Raw genomic sequence first — 14,629 nt, forward strand, 5'->3', positions numbered from 1 at the left:
ATTCAGTTTTTTATTTCCTTTTGTTTTCACTTATTCTAGAATTTCTGGATTTTGTTTTGTTTTTTACATGATATACTTTTTGTTCAATTTAGTGGTAAGAAAATTGCCGTGTTTAAATGTAGTTTTCTATACTTAATGATCAGTTTAGTTAAAATTCTTACCTTTAAAAAGTTGAAATTTTGTAAGTAAGAAGCTAATTTTTGCATGTTTTTTTAAATTTATGTTTTGTCAGGCCCTTCGATATAAAATTTTCTTTTAATAAAGCTTAACAAATGTATCCTCATTTAAAGAACATTTAAGTCTTCACTTATTTATTCATTTGTTATTTTTGAGTACCTACTCTTAAAAATCAAATGCTTCTTCAAGAGGTTCATTTCCTCTGTTAATCCAAAGCGGGGTTCCTAAGGTTTTCATGTAACCCATGCCACTCTGATCACGTAGAAATGTCCCATCTGCTATTGCCAAAGGGATGCTTTAATGGTGACAAGCAGAAATGTCAGGGCACTTATATTTTTGCCCAAGAGTGATCCATTTACAGCTTAGACTACTAGGGAGATATTATTCTTTCTGCCAAAAGGGGTTTGAAATGTCTATTCCTTATTTTCACAGACAAGGAAGAAAATGCAGACTCTGTCCAAGATATAGATCTAGTGATGAGGTTAAAGAGACACCTGAAAAATCACATAGCTATTTTTGCTAAGATATAAAATTCTGCCAGCATTTTGCTGAGCATATTGAAGATAAGAAAGCTTCCACAGGATCTAAGATGGATGGGTTCATGGATGATGATTACATTATTAAGACACACTAATTGACAAATAAATAATTAAACAACACAAGGCCTGTGCATGGACCAAGAGTACTTGTGCTGTAAACTGAGGATTATGATTAATCCACTCGATACACCTGAGCTCTCTTCCACACAAAACAAAACAAAACAAAACAAAAACCTCAATGGTTACAGACCGCAAGCTGGGCTGAAACAATTGCTAAGACATTCTGAGATGCATAAGACAGGTTCCAAAGCTGGTGCACAGTGTGGACACATGAAATCTCCCAGAACCAGAGAGCTCTGATCAAGATTTAGAACTTTACTCATATGCTCAGTTAAGTCTTGCAGTTCTCACAGAGGGTGGCCTGGAGCTCCATGGTTTGTTCTTTGGGGTTCATTGCATATGCATATGGAGAGAAAGGTATATGTAATTCATTCTAGCGAGTATTTTTTTGGTAATTCTCAAGACATTATTTTGCCACCAATTTCTTATAAACCTAATTTAAGATCTCCTTTACGTTTTGTTCTTTGTTTTGAAATGCACAGGGCAGCCCTGTCCAGTGTGGCTCAGTTGGTTGCAGTGCCAGTCTGTAACGGAAAGGCTGTGGGTTCAATTTCCAGTCAGGGCACATACCAGGTTGCAGATTTGTTCTCTGGTCCAAGTGCGTACCATCCCCTGTCTGGATATGTATGGGAGACAACTGATTGAGGCTTCTCTCTTGCATCAATGTTTCCCTCTCTCCTTTCTCCCTAAAAACAATGAAACACGTTTCCTTGGAGGAGGATTGAAATGAAATGATATGAAATGAAATGAAATGAAATGAAATGATGCACAGGGTAAAACCCACCTAATGATTATAGTCTTGGTGTTCTGTACCCAGAAGTGGCAGAACCTGGTCATCTGTATCATGGGAGGAAAATATCCAAAAACTTTAGAAAATATAAGATATGTAAATCAAAATTCCATTGAGAAAACAGAGCCAAACTAGGTATTTCAAGTAGGAGGGGCTTTAACAGAGGGCTTTAAGGCTTACTAATCACTGGAAGGGCTGCAAGTGTGAATGTTAGCGAAGATAGGAGAAGGAGGTCACAGCTGCCTAAGGTGTTGCTGTGCAACATCATGTCTGCCCAAACCCTTGGTTCTACCTCAGACTATGAGAATGGCTTTCTTCAAAATCTTGCATGCAAGGCTCTCATAACAGAATGTAAACCAGAATCCTGTGGTCAAAGAATTGGAAGAAACTGGTTCCCATGCTTTTGGCACCTGCTGTACCAAAGAGCATAGAAGGAGTCAGAAATTATGCTGGGTGCCCACAGACGAGTGTCTGGCCCATTAGCACATGCTTTCCTCATCCTCATTTATCCTTCTTGATACTTTCCACACGATGATGCAATTTCCTCTAAGTTCATTTGTCATTACAGTAACCTCAACATCTGGTCCATAGCCTAGCACATAGTAGGGGTTCAGTAAACATTGGACACGAGAGGGTTAGTGCCTGGGTTCATGGCTGTGACTGCCAGGCTCTCCCACTTTATGCCACTCTTTATTAGAGGAAAGGAGTAGCTCCATTTCTGTTAGCCCTCAGATCAGAGAACACAGAAACCGCTTTTAATACTCCTTTTCTGGCTGAAGAATTGATTCAATCATGTGGCCCAGCCAACTCACATGAAATTCAACTCTTAGGTCTGTCAAGTGGTATTTATTGTACTTCACTGCGAGGAAGGGGGAAGAGAAACCTTTATGAAGTAGGTATACAGGAAAGCCAACCTTATCAGCTGCTATAATTTCCCCTGGTTTTTAAAGTCCTTATTACAGAGATGGAGGCCATGATTCCACAGGGATTTATATACTCATCAGGGAAATGCCAGGGAGGGAGATAACAGAGACCATGAACTATTAGCTGAGTTATCACTGAAGCCACACTGTATTTAGCTGTAAGCACTGTATATCGCGGCTTAATTAGAAACACTAGTTAACCCAGAGTCAGACTGACATTTTATCTTCCTGTTACACTTCTATTCCTCAAATGGAACATGTGGTACTAGCCAAGAAATTGAACCTCGACATTGCATATGTGGGCCCAAAAGAAACCAGGCAAGAGAGCTAAAAGATAATCAGACAATAGCATTCACATGCATTTACTCATTTAACACATGCATCCATTCATTTAACAAATGGGCATTGTGCTGGGCACTCTAGAGAAGATCTTTAGAAGATATGTGGTCCTGGAGTTCTAGCAGGCTTCCAGAATGGAAAAAGGAGAAGTCACGTAGTCTCTCTGAATGTCAGGGTCCTCTTAGGAAAGGTGAAAGTAATAATAGTTCATACCTCACAGTGTTTTGAGGAGCAGTAAGAGATAAATGACACAAAGATTTGCTATAAAGAACAAGTGATATAGACAGACAGATCAATGGACAGATATGTGATATAAATATATGTATTTATAGACAATATATGCATTATATGTACTTATAGTCACATATATATACTTAGGTGTGTGTAAGCATCAGGGGTGACAAAGGCTTCAGGGAGACCAGCAGAAAGAACAAGCTGAGGCAGACGTGAAAACTGCCAGAATTTTCAATGTGTTCTCCACGCCACAAAGAGCCGTGACACATGATGAGACATTTGTCACTCTGGAAGCATTGTGAAGCATGTACAGAATAGAGGAAGGCATAGATCTGTGGGAAGGCATTCCAGGTGCAACAGGGTGGAAACAGACACTGTGCATGGGGTTGATGAGCAATAGGCCCCATCTGGCTCGAGCAAAAAGTACTGCAGCAGCGAGAACTGGATGCAGCTGGGCAAGGGTGATGACATGCGGTGACGTGAGGCTTCAGCCCTCCGGGGATCCTTGGTTCCTGTCTTATCTGGGAAGCCAGTAAAACAGAAAGTTTAGGCCACTGGCTTGAGAACACCAGCTGGTAAGTAGAGGCAGTGAGCCTGAGGGGACTGGTCCACGACATGGGACCTCTGGGGAGTGCGTTCAACAAATATTTAGACATAGCCCTTTATTGTTATTACTGCAAATTAAATATCAAGGAGTAATCAGAATGAAGATGTCCAACGCACAGTATTTCCAAGAGCCACCAGTGCCTCTTCTGGGGACTGTACAGTGCTGCTGGCAGCTGACCTTGAAACAAACACGGGCCTGGCCAGTGAGGCAAACCCAAGAGACAGGTGACAGTTCCTGTTGTGCTTCCGGTCATGTCTTTTGTGGAGCGGTGGCAGCATTCCAGCAGAGGTTGGCAGGAGGCTGTGAGGCAGAGAATACCCAGGGCGGTGGCTCCACGGTGTTGTGCAGAGGAAACCCTCGCCTGGAAGAACAGACACAGAAATCAGTCTGGAACAGCCCAATCGGACCTCATGGGGAGAAAGCTGACAGACATCTTCCAACAGGAGGTCAAACAGGAACCAGGATGGAAAGAGTCCCTAAAGAACTTCATGCCAGCCCTCAGAACTGGCATGCTTCATGACTGGTCAAGGCCAGCCCTGCCTGGCTGAAATTTCCAAAGACAAATGATGAAGTGAAGCGGGCAAGGGCGGTTGAGTGTTTCGGCCCAGGCTCATTGCGTAGACCCTGCCTGCCCAGTCTCCTGCCCATCAGTAGGCACAGAGCAGGTGAGTGAAAATACCCTTGGAACTACCTGGGAGAGGAAAAGAAGTGCAATGCTCAGTTTCAATATGAGAGAGTGGTTCCCAAGGGAAGTATTTTCACCTGGGAACCAGGAGGTCTGAATGCCATGGGGAATAATTTAACCGAAGGAACCAGCAAATTTGGGTTCCGATCCAAAACCCTGTCTCAGAACCAGATTAAGACACAAGGCCCGAGGTTGAGCCAACCTATCAGACTAAATCAGAAATGTGGTCTCCATTGCTGTGGTAGACCACCCTCAATAGGTAAATGCTAAACATCTATTTTAAAAGGATACAAAAATTATACAATTACGTTATAAAATGTCATAGAATAAAAAAAATTATAAGCTTGTCCTAGGTGTTATGTTGGTCTGGCCCTCTCTGCCTCCCTCTCCCCTATGATCTGAGGCAGGTTGTAGGTCTCGAGCCTCAGTCTCCTGGCCTGCACTTGGTTCATGGGGCTGTTTGAGGAGTGAGCTGCCTGTACTTAGCAAATGGGGCTTCTCTAAGTTCTGCCATTGGGCGGTTTCCTCTTAAGGCACTCACCTCTCCTGTCTGAAATTCATGATTCTTCCATGCAAAATGAGAAGTTTGGACTAGACAGGCCCTACAGAATCAATGGGAGCTTTTTGTTTTCTGTTGCTGTATATTCCAGAGCAGCACCTGGTGAGGAACAGGCGTGGCTCCTGGGAGCACCTGGCAGCCAGGAAGAGTGAGATTGTCTCAGGTTACTTAGAGTGCTTTCAGGTTCAAGACCAGACTCCAGCTTCCTTGATGGCCAAGTGACACACACCTGCCTCTCATAATTTTCAAAACTAAATTAAATAAAAAGGAAGGTGAGGCATTTTTCTTAGGTACTTTGTGAAGGAGAGCCTCCAGCGCTTCTTTCTCCTTCGAGGGTAAGGTCAACTGTTGGTTTGGAATATACTCTTGATAATATTAAAGAAGTATTCTTCCACATTTCACACATTTATACTTTTTAAATAATAATAGGTTGAATTAATAAAGTTCTTTTCTATATCCATTTATTTATTGATTCATACATGCATTTTTCTGAGATAACAAAGCTATAATAATATATTAACATTTTTCTTAATATTGATTACTTTTATACTTGGAGAAAACCCTTCATGGTATGTATTCATTATTTTGATTTACCATTAAATCTTCTTATTAAGAATGTTTTTAATCATATAGTTTTACATTCAAAAGTGAGATTATTCTATAATATATTTGGTTATGTTAGTCAAGTTAGGGAATTGGGAACATTTGCCTTAGGCAGAAATTTTATGGCCTCCTGTCTTTTGCAGGAGGGAGGTGTTAATAAAAGTTGGCAGTTACTTATCTGTTCCTTAAAACTTTGGAAAAGTGATCAGTGATTTCACTGAGTTTTTCTGTTAGTAGATCCAGTGAAGTTGTTCTTTTCTCTATTAATTGGGTATTAGTCATCATCTAACTTGGAATAAAATAGTGCATTCAACTGGGTGAGTAAAGAGTTTTAATAAGGGTTTATCTACAGAGGTGTGGGCAGCCTGCAGTGGGAATGTATCACCCCCTGAGTCACGAGGAAATGAGAGGAGGAAGTGCTCACGAGAGCCCAGCAAGACGAGTCCATTGTGGAGACAGCTGTGTGTCAGAGCTGTGGCTCTGGCACTGGGACACTAACAACCCCAACTTCCCTCAACTCCTTTTGTTTCATTCTTTTTCCAAGGTCTTTTTTTGATCTTTTGCAAAAGACTCCATTTTAAAAGCAACTCAAATATTGGCAGACTTCATCAACATTTGAATTTTAAATGAGGTTACATGAACACCAATATCATCAGTAAATTTCCCCTTCTTCCCATGAGGAATTTGGTATCATTCCACCCCAGTGAATTTCTGCTAATTCTTATGGTAAGCAGAATAATAGTTCCCTAAAGATGTCCACATCATAATCCCTAGAACTCATTACATGGAAAGGGGGATTCTGCAGATGCATTCAGGTTAAGGACCTTAAGATGGGGTGATTATTCTGAATTATCCAGATGGGTTCAATCTAATCACCTGAGTCCTTAAAAGAAAATTTTCCAGCCAAGGTAAGCATTAGAGAGGGAGATGTGACTATGGAAGAATGGTCAGAGAGATTCAGCATTGTTTGCTTTGAAGATGAAAGAAGGGAACCATGAGGTGAGGCATGTTGGTTGCCTCTAGAAGCTGGAAAAAGCAAGAAAACAGTTTCTCCCTGGGAGCCTTCACAAAGGAATATGTCCCTATTAACGCCTTGATTTTAATCCAGTGACACCCTCGTAAGACTTCTGATCCCCAGAACCATAAAATTGTAAGTCTACATTATTTTAAGCCACTAACTTTGTGGTATATGTTATTGCAGCAATAGAAAACCAAGTCTTCAATGGCTGTCTTTACATAGTTTACCAACCACCTCTCAGCTACAAGCAGGACAGTCCTCCCACTTTGTTCTGCTACTGCTCTGGCTTCCTGAGCCCAGTCAATGTTGGCTGCTCTGGAAGACACTGGAACAACTTCAACATTGCTAGGATACAGCAAAGAGAGGCACGTGGCCAGAACTGTATCCAAAAAAGCAGATAGAGCCTGGCCAGTCTCAAGTTGTTGTCAGGATGATATGAGTTAATGTATGCAAAGTGTTTTTAATAGTGCCTGGCACATAGTGCTGTATTTTAGCTAATACTTTTTTTTTGTTTTGTCCTCTAGATGAAGGTGGTTGAGTTGATCACTTCATCATATATCCTAACCTTGTCCTGTACATGGCCCATCTCTTGTTTTTATTCATTCATGCATTCATTTTCTTATATCACCACAGCTCACTTCTATTCCTCTCCCTCCCTAAACAGTCATCTTAGTCATGTATGTGCATTACACACACATACTAAACTAATACATATACAAAACTAAATATATATTTTAGTTTTATGTGAGTGTAATTTTTGATTTATATAAATCAAACCTCCAACTTCCAACTTCCTGGATATAAACTATAATGCAACAAACTTACTGGAATAAGTTCACTATGGACTCTTGAGATGCTTTCCTTGGGATATACATCAGGCAAGAGATTGCTGGGTCACATGTATGCACATATGTACCATGGGTGGTGTCACATGGCTCTCCATAGCAGTGGTACTAGTTAGCTCACCCTTCCACCAGTAAAGCATGTCCCCGCTATAACCCCATATCCCCGCCAATGCTAGTGCTACGCAACTATCAGAGAATACTCACCAGTTTAGTAGGCATATCTGTATAGCTCTCTATTTGAATTGGTATTTGTCTGATATCTGATTACCAATAACCTTAGGCTCTCATCATATGCTCAAAACTTTGTTGGTGCCCTTTTCTGTAAGTGCCCTTCTCGAAGCCTCTCTTCACTGTCCTACTGGAGTTGCTGTCTTTTTTTCCACTAATATGCAAGTTTCCCACATGAGAATGTTAATGTGTGTGTCAGGAGTGCTATCTCCTAGTACTTCCCAAACCGCAGGTCCTCAAAGTGCCAACCATATGCTGAATTCAGAGTCTAGGAGGGGAGACTGATTCTCCTACTGACTCTGCCTCACACTCTGCCGCCCGCACCCTAAGTAGCAGTGTTTGTGCCCAGAGTATCTCAAATCTCTTAATGAAACACTTCTTACAGCTGCCATCCTCACCCCTTGGCTGAACACTGGGGTTACAAACAAGCAGTACTGGGGGCAGCAGAATTGGAGGAAGGAGGTGTTTTTGTCTTCTTAAGTGAACCAAACGATATCAGTCATTTAGGTTTATCAACTAACACAGCTCCTCATTAAGAGTTGTAGTACTTGTGTACCTCCATTGAAAGCAATGATTTTCACTAATTTTTTTTTACCATGATTTTTCATCTGTGACAACTTTCTTGGACTCAGCATCCTGTGATCTCATAATAGACATCTGGTGAAGAAAGAGCTCAATGTTCAAATAAAATGAAGAAATCTGGGCCAAGCAAAACACAGTTTTTTTTTAAATAAAGAATTTCTTATTATGAGCATTAGAGATTTCAAAGAGTTCTATGTAGTATGAACTAGGAAGTGGGAGTGCTCTCATCTCTAGCACATATAATGTGCAGCTTCGTTGTGACAGTTAATCATTCTGAAGCTTCAGTTTCTGAATCTGTGGGGACAATACAGTTTCTGAATCTGTGGGGACTATGGGGACAATACAGTTTGTGCATAAAAACAGGGAGCTTAACAAGATGTTTGATTGAGTTTCTGCTTAAGTCTCGAATTCATTCCTCTCTAACCCCTGCATTCCCTGGTCCTTCCATCTCCCTGCCTAGCCCTTATGGGAAATACTTCAGAGGAACAGCCAAGGTACCTCAGCAGCTGTGGTCAGTAATGCTTGAAACAAATCCTTTGTTGATTTAGTTGTGCTTCTGTAAACTTCAAATCGGATGCTGTTGGAAAGCCCAGCAGTAATTGTGCATCTGGACTTCCCACCTCCTGCTCCAGCAGGCTGTCACTGGCAGAGAAACATGCTCCATTGGTAAAGACCATTCTTCCAATCACAGCTTATCTGAGCAGTGCTTAAGGTCCAAAGCCACGATTTACAGCTCAGTGAGGAGAAAGCAGAGAATCAGGAGCTGTGGACGATTCGCAAAAGTGACTCGCAGTGAGTGACGGGGTTTGAGATGTGTAAGGAGAGGAGAAGGGTGTTTTGAGGATCTCTAATGCCTCAGCATTCTGCCCGCCCTCCTCCCCTGGAAGCCTCCCCTGGTGAATATAGTCTGTGCTGATCTCTTCCCCCGCTGACTGACTGTAGTAATCTGTGTTCTCCAGAGAACCAGGCATAGATAGAATCTACCCCCTTTTCTCTTCCCCCCTTCTCTCCCATAGATATACTTATCTATAATAGCTATTTACCTATAGATAGATAGATATTAGAACCCTGACTAACACAGTTGGTATATATATAGCTTTATTATGAGGAATGGCTCCCATAATTATAGAGTCTGAGAAGTCACACAATTTGCCATCTGTCAGCTGGAGACCTAGGAAAACCAGTAGTGTAATTCAGTCTGAGCCCAAAGACCTAAGGACCCAGGGAGCTGATGATGATGGTATAAGTCCCAGTACAAGGTCAGGAGAAGATGAGATGAGCTGTCCCAGCTCAAGCATTGAGGCAGGGGATGGAGGGAGGCATGAGTGTGTAGGGATGAAGAATTCCTTCCCCTTCCACCCACGCTGGGGAGGGCCATCTACTTCACTGAGTTCTGGTTAGAAATGTTAATCTCATGCAGAAACACCCTCATAGACACATCCAGAAATAGTGTTTAATCTGGGCACATTCAAGTTGACACATAGAATTAATCATTACACCAACCCTGTCCCATATTAGGGTGACCTATTCATCCTCGTTTCCCTGGGATTTTCCTGGTTTTCAAACTGAAAGTCCAATATCCTGTGAAATACATTAGTACAGGGCACCACCCTGCCCTTAATGCCTGCATGAAGCATTTTTCACTTGATAATATTTGATTTAAGAATTTAGCCACACTAACAACAAACTCTTATTGGGTGTCTAGTGAGTCAATTGTACTAAGCTTTGAGGAATCACTGCCCTAATCTCACATTTTTTCCTCTTTATTTTACATTTTATAAACTGCCTTTTCCCTACCTCACACTTAGATCTCGTTTGCTACATACCAGTGTCCAAGATAAGAAACCAAAGAGCCCTGGAGGAGCGGTGGAGTCCAGGACTGGGCCAGGGAATAGTTCCCCTGGACCCAGATGATCCTGGAACCACCTGAGATGCCATAAAGGAAAAAAGCGTTTTTTAAAAAGAAATATAGTATAGGAGCATGTTGAAAGAGCCCAGAAGACAATGGGAAGTGGCTCCTAATGGCCAAATCTGAGACAATTTTAGCAACAAAATGATTAATAATGATCCATTCTAACCCTTGAAATACTGTAAATGTCCATGCTGAGATAGATAGATAGGTAGGCAGATAGATGATAGATAGATAGGTAGGTAGATAGATAGATAGATAGATAGATAGATAGATAGATAGATAGAATAATAAATGAAAATAAATTCTTGTAGCAAAATTACAATCAATGAAAAATTCAAGGGGAGCCAAGCTCTCCTCAGACATCCCCCACCACAGCAGGCATGCGATGGGGCGTCCTGGCCATAGCTGTCCATTGGGACCCCTCAATGGATAGTGCTTGCATCGGAGCTCAGCACTCGGTTTGCCAAGGCTGTGTCAATTCCACAGCAGGATCAAAGGCTCTCCTTGCTCATCTTGCTTCCTCTCCCCTTTTCTGTCACCTATGAGGGCTCTGCATTGTGGACTGAGGCTTTCCTCATCCAGTCCTGTGCTTCCTCCACCTTTGTGTCTCATGGGCATTACCCACCAATATCCCTCGTGCACTCCTATATCTCTCTCAGCATCTGCTTCCCAAAGCACCCAAATGACAACATGAGAGTGGAATAATGACATCAGTGAGGTCTGCGATATTTTCCTAAATAAAAATCCCCTTCTCTTCTGCCTGCAATACTACCCTAAAACTCTCTTCCAAGTTATTTAACTCTTTGAGCTTCAGTTTTTTTGATCTCTAGAAAAAGAGATACTATTCACCATACTATCAAGATAAACATAATAATGAATATCCAAGCATTTTAATAAAATGCTATGTCAGTGCTTTTGAGGAAAATACAAAGTAGGTCAAGGAGAGTGTTCCCCATTCACATTATTTCACATTAATTAAATGAAAAAATACAAAGTGGCTGGCTCATAATAAGTGGAATGGGGGAACAGACAAAGATGAATGACTCTGAGAGTAAACAGGATAGAGAAATATAAATCTACAGAGGACATCAATCTCTTATACGCTCATAATGGAAGTACAAAAAACATTTTGGAAACAGTTTGGCATTATATCAATTAAAACACTTTAGTGGTTCGATTTTTAAATAATTATACAAATATTTAGACTTTTAAATTTCTTCCATTGGTTTTGGCAAGTTAAATTTTTATAGGAAGTAATCTATTTCACTTAATTTACAAGCTAGTTTAAAGTTGTTCCAATGTATTTTCTTATTTTTAATCACTGATTAATTATATCTGTAACTCTGCCTCTGTTTATTTCTAAAATTGTTTGTGTCTCTTTTTTTTCTCTTATTACTCTTTTTTTATCCTTGTTTAATCTTGGCAGAGTTTGGTCAATACCGTCAGTTTGTTTCAATGATCTAACTTTGGGTGTGTTGAAGGCCCTTTTACCTGTTTTCTACTTCATTGATTTTTTTTTTTATTCTTACCCTCTTGATTTCTAGTTTCTTTGAATTTGCTGGAGGCGGGGGATTGGTTTTAAGTTCTTGATTTGGACACTTACATTGATGCTTTAACCTTTCTTTTTTAAAAAAATATTTAGGCTATCAACTTCCCTCAAAGCATTCTTTGTTCTGCATCCTGAATCATTGGCAGCATAGAAGCGCCCCATGTCCTCTCCAGAGGTGGGCATTATGCTGATTTCTAACACCTTAAGTTACTCTGGATTGTTTATGATGTTATATAATTGAAATTACATAATATATAATCTGTGTCTGTTTTTTTACTATATTTCTATAATCCTTAATTTTTCACATATTCTACTTTTCATTTTTGCTCTTTTCTATTGGAAAGAATTCAGTGATTTACCAATTAGTTCCTCAGCTATGTCAGTTTTGCTCTCTCTTAACTACTGCAATCTTCATTTCAACCATTAGACTTGCACATCTAGTATTTCCACTTTGTTGTGTGTGTACATAGTGGATTGTGTTGCTATTATCTTCCCTACCTCTTTCTGTATGTCTGCTATGCTGAGTTTGAATGCTCAGTCTGTCTTCTCTAATACTTCAGATACTAGTGGGATCTGTACTCCAGTTTGTTTTTTTGATACAGTTGTACTGCTCAGATGTCTCATTATTTTAGCCTATGAGCTTATCTTCCCCCTGGAGGTATGGCAGCTCCAAGAGGCAATGCGCATGGGGAAGAAGCAGAGGCCAGGCTGTCAATTCAGAAGAGTTTAAGAAGTCAGGAAAGAGGGAAGTGAAAGAGGCTCTATGGCAGAAAGACGCAGCCTCCGGAAGGCCGTAGTCCCTTGCTCTGCATACCCAAAAACCTTGTCAGGTCAAGGCTTCTCTCTCAGCCCCCCTGGAGAAGCAACAGGGGGAAGAGGCTGTTCTCAGAATGCAAGCCACAGCTTTGAGTTTTGGCAGGGAGGTGGGGCGGAAGGTAAGTATCTGAGACTATTCTGTCCCCACCTATTTCCTACAGTTCTTCACCCACTCAGACATCTATGCTGCATAATGTCATCCATGAGGTAGCCTGTCCAGGTTTGTGGGTAAAGAAATCAAGAGTGGAACTCCAAGAGTTATCTTCTCCCAGCCACACTGCACACGGATAATCTCAGCTGACAACAGCTCTCTCTGCTCTCCAGGCATTTCAATGGTTGCTCCCGTCTTGACATTTTCTCATCGAAGTTCCCTAGGTTGTTCTTGGGAGAGGAAGCCAGACAGATTTGACCAAGAGGCCACTTTTAAACTGACTTAAATAATTGAGTAAAGATTTTGGACCAGATAAATCAGAAGTAATGGGGAGTAATCTAATGTGTTTGAGGAGGGGAGAGACAAAATACACACACATCACCATACACGTGGTCAGAATTCCTGGGTGGTTTACACAGAATCAACATCCTTATTTAAATCCTAGTTGCATTTCTTAGTAACTTGAGACTCTGGGCAAGGCACTTGGTCCCTGCAATTCTCAGTGTTTTCATCTATAGTATAAAAGTCATAACTAACTCTATGCCAGATTGGACTGAATAAATGAATGAATACAAAACACTCAGAATAGTGCCTGGGTCATAGTAAGTGCTCAAAATTTAATTATAGGATAACTGAAGTTTTTTTTTTAAGGAATATTCATCAATGAAATTATGACAAAGGAGCTAAGAATATACAACAGGGAAAGGACAATCTCTTCAATAAATGGTATTGGGAAAAATGGGCAGCCCCTTTCAAAAGAAGAAAACTGGAGCAGTATCTTAACGTCATACACAAAAAAAATAACTCAAAATGGATAAAGACTTACACAGAACACTTGAAATTATAAAACTCCTAGAAGAAAACACAGGCAGTAAGCTCCTTAACATTGATTTTGGTGTGATTTTTTTTTTTTGCATCTGACACTTTTTTTTTTTTTGGTAACAAAAGCAAATATAAACAAGTGGGACTACATCAAAGTAAAAAGCTTCTGCACAGAAAAAGAAACCATCGACAAAATAAAAGGCAACCTACGAAACAAAAGAAAGTATTTGCAAATTATATGTCTAGTAATGAATTAATATCGAAAATATACAAAGAATTTATATAAATCAATAATGGAAACAAGCAAAAAATAAATAATAATAATCCCATTAAAAAGTGGGCAGAGGGCCTGAATAAGCATTTTTCCAAAGAAGGCATACAATACAGATGGCCAACAGTCACGGGAAAGATGCTCAATATCACAATCATCAGGGAAATGAAAAAAAAAACCCATAATGAATGGGTATTATCAAGAAAGACAAACAATAACAACTGTTGAGAGGATGTGGAGAAAAGGGAATCCTTCTGTATTGTTGGTAAGAATGTAAATTGATGCAGCCTCTATAGGAAATAGTATAAAGATTCCTCAGAAAAATTAAAAATAGAACCACTATATGATCTTGCAATTCAGCTTGTGGGTATTTATTTGAAGAAAACAAAAAAAAATTTGAAAAGATATATGCACACCATGTTCATTGCAGCATTAGTGTGTACAACCCATGGCCCAAGGGCTACATGTGGCCCATGATGGCTATGAATGGGGCTCAACACAAAATTGTAGATTTACTTAAAACCTTTTTTTGTTTTTCACCAGTTTTTGTTAGTGTTTGTGCATTTAATGTGTGGCCCAAGACAACTATTCTTCTTCCAGTGTGACCCAGAGATGCCAACAGTTTGGACACCCCTTCCAGGGTGCACCCACCCTTGTTTCTGGGGCCAGGCTTAGGACCATCATACTTAGGGCCTCCAATTCTCCACTTTTAGCAGCATCCTCCCAGAAAGCTATGTGCAGAATGCTCCTCTTTGTGGTTCTCCAAACAGTTAACAAATAACTCAGAATTCCCCTGCATATCAGCAACAATACACACAGAGGTGGGGATCATCAGAGGCTCTCTCACCCAGTCTCTACT

This window comes from Pteronotus mesoamericanus, unplaced genomic scaffold, assembly GCF_021234165.1.
Source record: "Pteronotus mesoamericanus isolate MK-2021 breed Mesoamerican mustached bat unplaced genomic scaffold, CSHL_Meso_final scaffold_167, whole genome shotgun sequence".
NCBI lineage: Eukaryota > Metazoa > Chordata > Mammalia > Chiroptera > Mormoopidae > Pteronotus > Pteronotus mesoamericanus.